Source organism: Hetaerina americana, unplaced genomic scaffold, assembly GCF_022747635.1.
Source record: "Hetaerina americana unplaced genomic scaffold, ioHetAmer1.1.p SCAF_85, whole genome shotgun sequence".
NCBI lineage: Eukaryota > Metazoa > Arthropoda > Insecta > Odonata > Calopterygidae > Hetaerina > Hetaerina americana.
The window spans coordinates 1,161,140-1,170,000 of NW_027287483.1; the positions used below are offsets into that span (position 1 = coordinate 1,161,140).

Genomic DNA, 8,861 nt, shown 5'->3' on the forward strand with positions numbered 1-8,861 from the left:
CAAATGGCATTTTCATAACCTTCCATGCATTATACAGGTAACTACCTCACACCAACAGTTTCAATAATCTTAGACTCTTCAGTAATGATTGTGTATGAGCATAAGCGTGTAACCTCATATATTTTAATACAGCCGAATTCGCCAGGAATAACATTGGATCTCCATGGCAAACGACCATTTGAAAGAGAAAATACGTATTGATGCCATCAGCATTACTTGCAAGCTTCCTTGGGATATGTAAAGAAAAGGTTGACCAAAAAAAAATCTTCAACCTTTTTTCCATACAAAAGTCCAAGTTTGAAGTCTCTAAAGCATTTATTTCGTATTTTAATTAATAAAAATTATGGTTGTACCCAGAACGGAATACCAGATTACATGCAAATCAAGTGTTAGAGTATTTCGTATGCGGTTTCATCGACCACAAGACATGGGTCAGTTCTAGACGAAAACGGAAATATGCTTACCCCTCATGCTCATATTTTTGCTCCTTTGTTTAATGTGATATTTAGTGATCGCCCTCAAAGCTCATAGAATGGAAATTGGAATTTGGGAATTTTCAAATTCGGAAAATGAAATGTATTATTAATCATTTTAGTGAATTGTTTTCCATAACCCACAAAGGAAAGTGCTTTTCAGTGGACTATATTTTTATTTCTCTAGTGGCAATCATCATCATAAGCATATCTCTTCCCACTAGGTGAATGCAATCATTTGTGAATCCCCGATTAACTATATATTTTTCACGCTCATTCGTTTTTTTATCATAATATGGATTTTTGTGCTTTCATATTCAAAACTATTCGCGTTTCTTTTCTTATTTACAAACAATATTTGGGCTAATCATAGATGAACCTACGAATTAAACTATTCTAAATAATGCAACAGTGTACTTCAAGAGATGAGAGTATCTGCTCTTTTAAGAAAATTAAAATGATATATACAGTTAAACCATTAAATTATTTCGATTGCATGCTCCCAAGGAATTCTCAATTTAGATGCGCATCTAGTACTGAATTTCTAATGTTGGTTCTTTAATCCCCCTTGCGAAGTGTAATCACTCATATATATGTGTGTGTGTGTGTAATGAAGTTATTGCACCTGGACGAAAACAAAAACACAGTAACAATCTCTATCTCTCTTGAAGAAGGCCTCTGAGAGGGCCGAAAGCTCGAACAATTTACCGTGTGAGTGTTCTTTTAAATGTGTCTATTCTTTTCTATTTGTGTTATATTGTGTCAGCCCATTATATATATATATATATATAACACTTTTTGAAAGTCTCACGGACGTGAATAATAATGTATAACACTTAGCACTAGTGGACACAGACAAAAACACAGAAACACACAAAGTGTGTGTTTTGTGTGTTTCTGTGTTTTTGTCTGTGTCCACTAGTGCTAAGTGTTATACATTATATATATATATATATATATATATATATATATATATATATACACGTATATCTGTGTATGTATGTGCTGTCTTGTCAGGTCGTCTCGTTCGTGTCACCCAATATTTACGAATGAAACCTACGTGATTGTTTCCTCGTAACATACATACACGCATGCAGCTTCTATAAGCACGACTCTATTTGAAATTTCACAAAAAGGCCCACAGTCACTGAAACCGCTTTGATCCTGCTTTACGCAATTAAAATAGACACGTTATAATCCTATCAACATCATAAATAAACCCGCGTCACATCCGGAGTACCTCAGGGTAGCGTGCTTGGTCCTCCTCTGTTTCTTTGTTACGTGAATGACCTTGCGGAATGTGTCAATTCCAAAATACGATTGTTCGCTGATGACTGTATACTCTATAGGGAAATCAGCAGCAGCAGTGATCGCGACGTTCTGCAGGGTGACATAGATAACGTGGCTAATTGGATCAAAATCAACAAAATGGAGATAAACATTGCAAAAACTATCCACATCTCATTCTCCAAAAGGAAGGCAGGTGAGGGAAGGGTATATAAAATAATGGGAGAAACGATTGTAACAAAAGATAATTGTAAATATCTAGGGGTACACCTAAGTAAAGACTTAGGGTGGGGACTTCACACAGATTATGTGGTAGGCAAGGCCTTTAAATCGCTCCACTGGGTCATGCGGAGCCTCAAAGGAAGCACTAAATCAACTAAAGAATTGGCCTACAAAACAATTGTAAGGCCTATTGTCGAATATGCGACCACAGTATGGGATCCCTTTGAAATAGGGCATGTGAAAAAATTAGAAGCAGTGCAAAGGAAGGCTGCCAGGTACGTTTTAGGGCGACATAGGCAGACCGACAGTGTAAGTGACATGCTAGGCTCACTAGGATGGGGGTCACTAAAGAACAGACGGAAGCTGAATAGACTGTGTGCCATTTTTAAAATATTGAAAGCTGACGGAGGCTGGAAAGAACTGAACGAGAGTGTAAATAAGCCATGTTATCTCGGCAGGAATGATCACCCGCTTAAAATCAAATACATGCCCCAAAGGACAAACACCGCCAAGTTATATATATATATATATGGGAATCAAAGAGTGGAACCAGCTGCCTGATGAACTCTTTGAGCCCTTACCCAAAAGCATTAAATCATTTAGGCGTGAATGCAAAAGGTATACATGATGGGATTGTTAAATGACACTATTTAATGGCGACTATTTAATGACACTGTGATATGTTTTAAGAATGACTACTGTTTGTTATATCATGTCATTGCCACCCGGCTTATCGCCTAACAGCAATGTATCCCAAATAAATAAATAAATAAATAAATAAATAAATAAATGACTGCAACGCAAAAATGGTAAAAAAATATGGAAGGGGTCAAGAGGGCACCCGAATGGAGTTCCCGAGTGGCTCAGATGAATGGTGACATTGGCAGTAAAGAGGAGGAGTAAGAGCGATGAAAGGGCTGTCATCCAGGTAGTCGCAGCAGGAGACAGCACATGATGTGATACTTGCATACCCGACGAAAATCAATGATCCTGCCATGTCAGTCAGAATGATTTTCATTCATTCAATAACGAATACATCTACAAAAAAAACTTGAAAATTCCATCGGAATGGCAGTAAAGTTTAATAAAACCACAGGTATGAAATGGTGACTTCAGTTTCATAGAATTGGCAGAATTATAAAAAAATTAAACATATTTTTAATATTAAAAAAATTAAAATTATATCATTTAAATTTGTTACTATTTGCCATTACGAACTAATTGAAAATTACTTGGTTTTCCCACCGCGTTAATTTGGTACAAAGCTTTGAAACTATTTCCGTATGAGAAAACTGCTATCGATAATCTAATGACATTCGCCATTCCGAATGACCTTCGATCACCAAGGGACCACGCTATAGCGACCAAAGGGAAGCTCCAACCAGGCCTGTGCCACGTAAGACCCATAACGGGGCACGCATCGGTTCCCTCCCCACGCTCGTGCACCAGCGTCAACACACCCTAGAGGCGGAATGCTCCATGAGCGGCGGCGCTCCTTCCACCCACGCACACCCCACCAGTGCACGCACGCACCCCCGCGCCTCTCACGAATCAATGGACGCACAGCCTAGCTCGCCCACCCGGCCCCCTCGACACGGGGCCGCAGCAGCGTCCACGGCCTGTCTTTTTCCATTCGTGCCCGGGGGGGGGGCACGCGCACGCAGCAAGGGCAGCCCCCGCTCCTCACTCCCCCTCACACCCACGCCCCCCTCCCCATCCATGGGGAGGGGCAGGGGGTATTGGTCGGGTGGCGGCGCGAGGTCGGTGGTTTCCGCGCACCCGGGTGTGGAGGGAGGGAAGGCCCGGATAGGGAGAGGGGTGGAACGGCGCGACGCAGCCTCGCTCGGCTCGATCTCGTCCGTAGCAACGGTCGTTAGGGCGTGTGACGTCACCGCCCCGCCCTGGCACCCGCCGACGCCATGTTACCCCGCGAGGCGGCAGTGGCGCTGCCACCAGTGCCGGCCGAGGATGACGGCTGCCGTGTGCCCTCATAGCCTTGCTCCGGCCCTGCTGCTACCGCCCCTGCTGCCGTCACTGCTGCTCTGAGAGGGAAGAAACTCTCGCTCGCTCTGGAGCCACGGGGAGAGGAAGGAAGCGGCCCTCTTGGTGCGCGTGCGACCCCCCTACACTGAGAAGGCCCCCGCCGAGCGGCTCAGAAGGGCCAGGGTGCCGGAAGGGCCACCGCCACGGGATTATATATGGAATTGGCCAGCGACTGCGCTTCCCCACTAGGTATGCCTCCTTTGACCCCCACGCGCCACTTCCCGGCGGGTCCTCCGCGCTGCCGTCGACACACCGCCGCACCTATCGATTCTCGCTCCACCGTCGACCCCCGCCCCGCCCCCCCCCCAGCCCTCCCTCCCCCGCTCCCCTCGACCACCCGCATAATCCTCTGCTTGTCCCCACACACCCCCTCTTTCTCCCCCCCCCCGTATTTTGGGGGATCCACAGGGGGATCGACTCCCCCCGCGAAGCACTCCCACGGCCTGGCAAATATGGAACCCCCTTGAACCCTGTTCACGTGTCCGCTCATATGCTCAAATTTGCATCCCCTTAACCATTGGGAAACACCCGTACCCTTTTTTCTAAAGTTTCGTTCGAGGTTTATCATATATCCCGTAATTAGTACGGCCATGGTTCATGGCTTCCTGATAGCCATGCTTAAGAGACATTAAATATTAATGCACCACCCCGGGTGCTGGAACACTCATTTGAAAACTGCGAAATATCCCATCTGCGTAACTGCACGGTATTCACCCTTTTCTGACCATGTAGAAGAGGCGCAGTTCCCAGGGTACGTCTACACTCAGTAGTCGATGTTTTGGACCATAGGTTGACCCTCATTCGCTAATGATTCCTATTTCCCACTAGTTTCTTGCATAATGCGGTAAAGCCTATGGCGACGTCAACCTCTGGAATTTCAGCTACGATTAATTGACCATAAGTATCAGGCCTACCCCTAATACATTCCATCAAAAAACTTCCTACAATTAGTTTAAACAGTAATTGGTTTTAAAATTCATCCAAATTTGATCGCTTTAATGTAATGAATGATAATGATAATCGAAATCGAACTTTCAAATGTGATTGAACAATTTTGCTGCAATTAAGTTCTCGTGGCCTCCCTGAAATGTGAGTACGCCCGTCGCCATCAGCTGTAATCGTATTTTGGAGAAATCTATGCCCTAGTTTGTCCCATCCCGAGCATTCAGCAGGACGAATGTCCTTAAAGGGATGAAATATTTGAGTCATAATATCCAAATTGATTCAGCATGCCTTTGACTCCCTTCCTCCTCATCTCCCATCACTAGGACACAAGAACGTCGAAAATATTCCTTCCTACTCACAGCTTCGTTTGCAAATGAATATAATATACAAAATGAATCGCGTTCGAGCACAGTGAAATGGGGCACCGATAGGGTTGTGAACATTCTCCCCCTTGCATTCGGTTCCCTTAAGGGACCCCTGGGGGGAATTGGTGGGTCTCCTCGACCCATGAAGGGGCCGAAGTGTGTCCGTGGAGATTCGCTGCGACGCGTGACCCCTTGTTGCGCCACCCTTCCGTCTTGACGTGGACGGGATGATTTCTTTTAAGGACCCCAAAATTTATTTGAGTAATTGCTCGGTCAACCTCCCGGGTGCGGCTGAGCGGCTTTCTAGAATCTCAGCGAACCTTTGCGGTTCGCACGAAATCGGAAGATTCATCGGCGTAAGGGTTCAAAGGTCATTACTGACCGGCCGCTCATTCCTCGCAACGTTCTTTGCCAGCCCTCGTCGAACCTGAGTCCGATCGCCTGGAAAACATCCCCACCCTCCCTTTCCTCTCTTTCTGCAACATCCTTTTCTCTTCTCCGAGAAAAAAATGTGCACGCGGCCATATTTATGTTGTGATTCGATCGGCTTTAAAAAGCAGAGGACAGGGGCCACAGGCCCCTCTCCCCGCGGGCGACGACACTCTCCCCTCTTCATATCACTTGGCACGGTAACCGAATGCACTCAGCCTGCAGAAAATCATTAAGCTCGTCATGAAAGATGAAGCCTAAAGCATTTGAAGCGTATACCAACATGCTCAAAGGTTGAAAATTCATGCTTAATCTGTTGTCTCTGGGTGAGATGGGCAGACTTGATTAGTGAATATCAGATTGAGTCTTTGATCATTGGACTGAAATCACTGGTTGTGTATCAGAGTTAACTCTCAACCTCGTTGATTAATGAGGTCCTTAAATGCATGAATTACAGAAAATATTAAAAGGGAAACAGTAGTCTGAATAGCGGATCAAAAACCTCAAAATCTCTCCTTTGCCTTGGCCCTTCTTTGTATTTGCATGTGCGAGCTCAGGGTTAGAAGAATCAGGTCGAGAGAGAGAGAATATACGCTGAAGCAACCCAGTTTTTCACGATCCGGAACTGATCACGCAAATATGTCAATCTGACAGGACCGCGATTCTGACTTTCATTTCCTAATGGACTGAAAGCTGTGTCGCCTTTTTCGTTGAGTGAATTACGTTATTATTACTCGGGGATGGAAATGTCACCCCACAATTTTCAGATCGTTACCACTATAGTGCCGGCAGCAAGATTTAACTTCTCATCAGCTTGCACATGATTCTTGGGTCACGACAAAGAAGGGAGAAATGGAGAGACTGAGATGGTAGACTATGGCCGTTTAGGCAGTGGTAGGAAATCGTCCGCTGGTACTCCATAGCTTGCTTGTTTTGCTTTGACCTAGGAAGAAGGGAGTGACACTGGCAAAAGCCTTGCACACGCCATTATTTCTTTTACTATCCTCCATTTAACGTCTTCTTTTCATTGCACTCTCTTGCACTTCGTGGCTCCTCGGAAAGCCTTCCTTAGATGGCTCCCGAACCCGCGTCTGGTTTAAACATTAGAATTAGTCTGCTCTATTGGTTAGCGTCACCGTCATTCACAAATTTCCATTGACATATTTTCAAATAATCATGCCGAAGAAATATCATCATCAATGCCATAGTTATAGGTATCAGAAGAAAAGGAAGGGTCTTATTAGTGTGTTGAATGTAACACTAGGAGAAATGAAAGGTGTAATTATGAAATATTTCTTCCATGCATGATATGTGCAATCGATATATGATGAAGAATTAATTTGAGCTGCTATCAGTGTTAGTGTCTTTGGTATTTTCCCTAATTATTTGAATTATTCACTGATATATAGGTAAATATTTGTGCAGAATATTTGGGTGATGATGCCTAATAGATATTTCACGCTCATAGAACTGTTACCTAATTTGATTTGATTTATAATTGAATACATTTTATGCAATAATTCTTCCAATATGGCCTAATTTACCATAAAAAACGTGGCCATTTTTTCCAATGGCCACATTGTTCAATGTACGAATGGGACTTTGCAATGAAATAAAAACAAACGCTATGTTAATTTTATAAGTTAAAATATCAATTTTATTCAAAATGTATTATTTGAACTTTAAAACAGGAAGAAAAACCTTATAATTAAATATTATTGATTACAAAATAATCAAAAAATCATATAAAATTATTAATATTTTTTCTTCACGATAAGAGGCGATGGCACTTATATTTAAACAGATGAGAAGTCAATATCAATGGCCAAAACAATATTGATGCCACCCAATTTGTTAGGAAAAATGTATTCCCAACATATAGAATAATAGAAGTCATTCTTTAAAAGACTATCAGTCGGATGATTATTAACTATGAAAAAATCAGGAAGATCGCATGCAGCCTTTTTAGGGGCAGTCAAGAATCCTTCCTTCAAGTCTCAGATATATAGAGTGTCATTAATACAAGAAAAGCCTGTTGCATTTGATTTTGAAATGGTTATTAAAACACTATCGTCGACACACGGAATGGACTCATCCTAAGATAAAATCGGACGAATAGGTGTCCACGTGCAATGGTGGCCGCTTTTCCGCTTTTTCTTGGTGGTGCACTTCAGCATTATTATGAATTGGTTTCCAATCTTCGGTAGAATTTAACGCACCCTGGCTTATTAAGAATCAAAACAAATACAACTAAAGGAGGATTTTAAAAATAACATGCTTAGCAGCACTGTAGAAATATTTGATCGAATGAAATAGTTATAAGCAATGCTAAAGAAACAGTTGACAGTTCGTATGGATACTCACGGATATCTTATGGCGCAACAACACTCTTGTCCGCGACTCTTACAGGATACAGCAGCAAATTTTGCTGATTTGAATTCAAATCGGCAAATAATACTTCCACATCCACTACTGGGGAGATTCAAAGTGACGGATGTGCTTCGTCTGATTTAAGAATTCGAGTGCGCATTCATTGGGGACTCGGACCTAAATATATACCCAAAAGTGAAGTGCGGGAGTTCATGGTAATTTCAAATTAACTGTTTGACATCAGAAATATAATCGCCATGGAAGTTTATAAACTCAAAATTTCATTATTACTTAATTTTAGAAAGTAAAAACAAACCCTAAAATTTAGTCGACGCGCTCCTCTACTCAATTCTCCTTTCATCAGCCAATCTCTACATGGCAGCATATTTCTTCTCTTCGATGTCTTTCAATTTAATCTCACTCAAGGATTTCCGACGTGATTGCTCACATTCACTCTACTGCCTACGATTACGTTCATAGAACTAGTGTTCCTGACAGTATGTACAAATATTTCGGGACAAAGTAGGCATCCAGAAGATTCGGATCTTGGAGGAATCCTGGGCCCGCGCCCATCTCACCGTGCTCCCCTGATCACACTGACTTCCCGAAAAGGTTGAGCTTTTTATTTACTGGAAGTTATTCTTCGTTTCGGTCCCTTAAAGCCCGGACAAGCTCTTGAAATTAGAGTACCATGTTCCACACTCCATCAAATATTTAATGGCTTCGC

General features: G+C 42.7%; 1 protein-coding gene across 1 annotated transcript in view; it reads left to right on the forward strand.

Moving 5' to 3' along the window:
* Window positions 1–3,940: 3,940 nt before the first annotated feature.
* LOC139698416 (U-scoloptoxin(05)-Sm1a-like) overlaps window positions 3,941–8,861 on the forward strand; it is a 62,621-nt gene continuing 57,700 nt past the window's right edge. The window contains exon 1 of the mRNA XM_071597317.1: window positions 3,941–4,214. The gene's annotated coding sequence lies outside the window, so the exon portion shown is untranslated. The remainder of the gene's footprint in view (window positions 4,215–8,861) is intronic.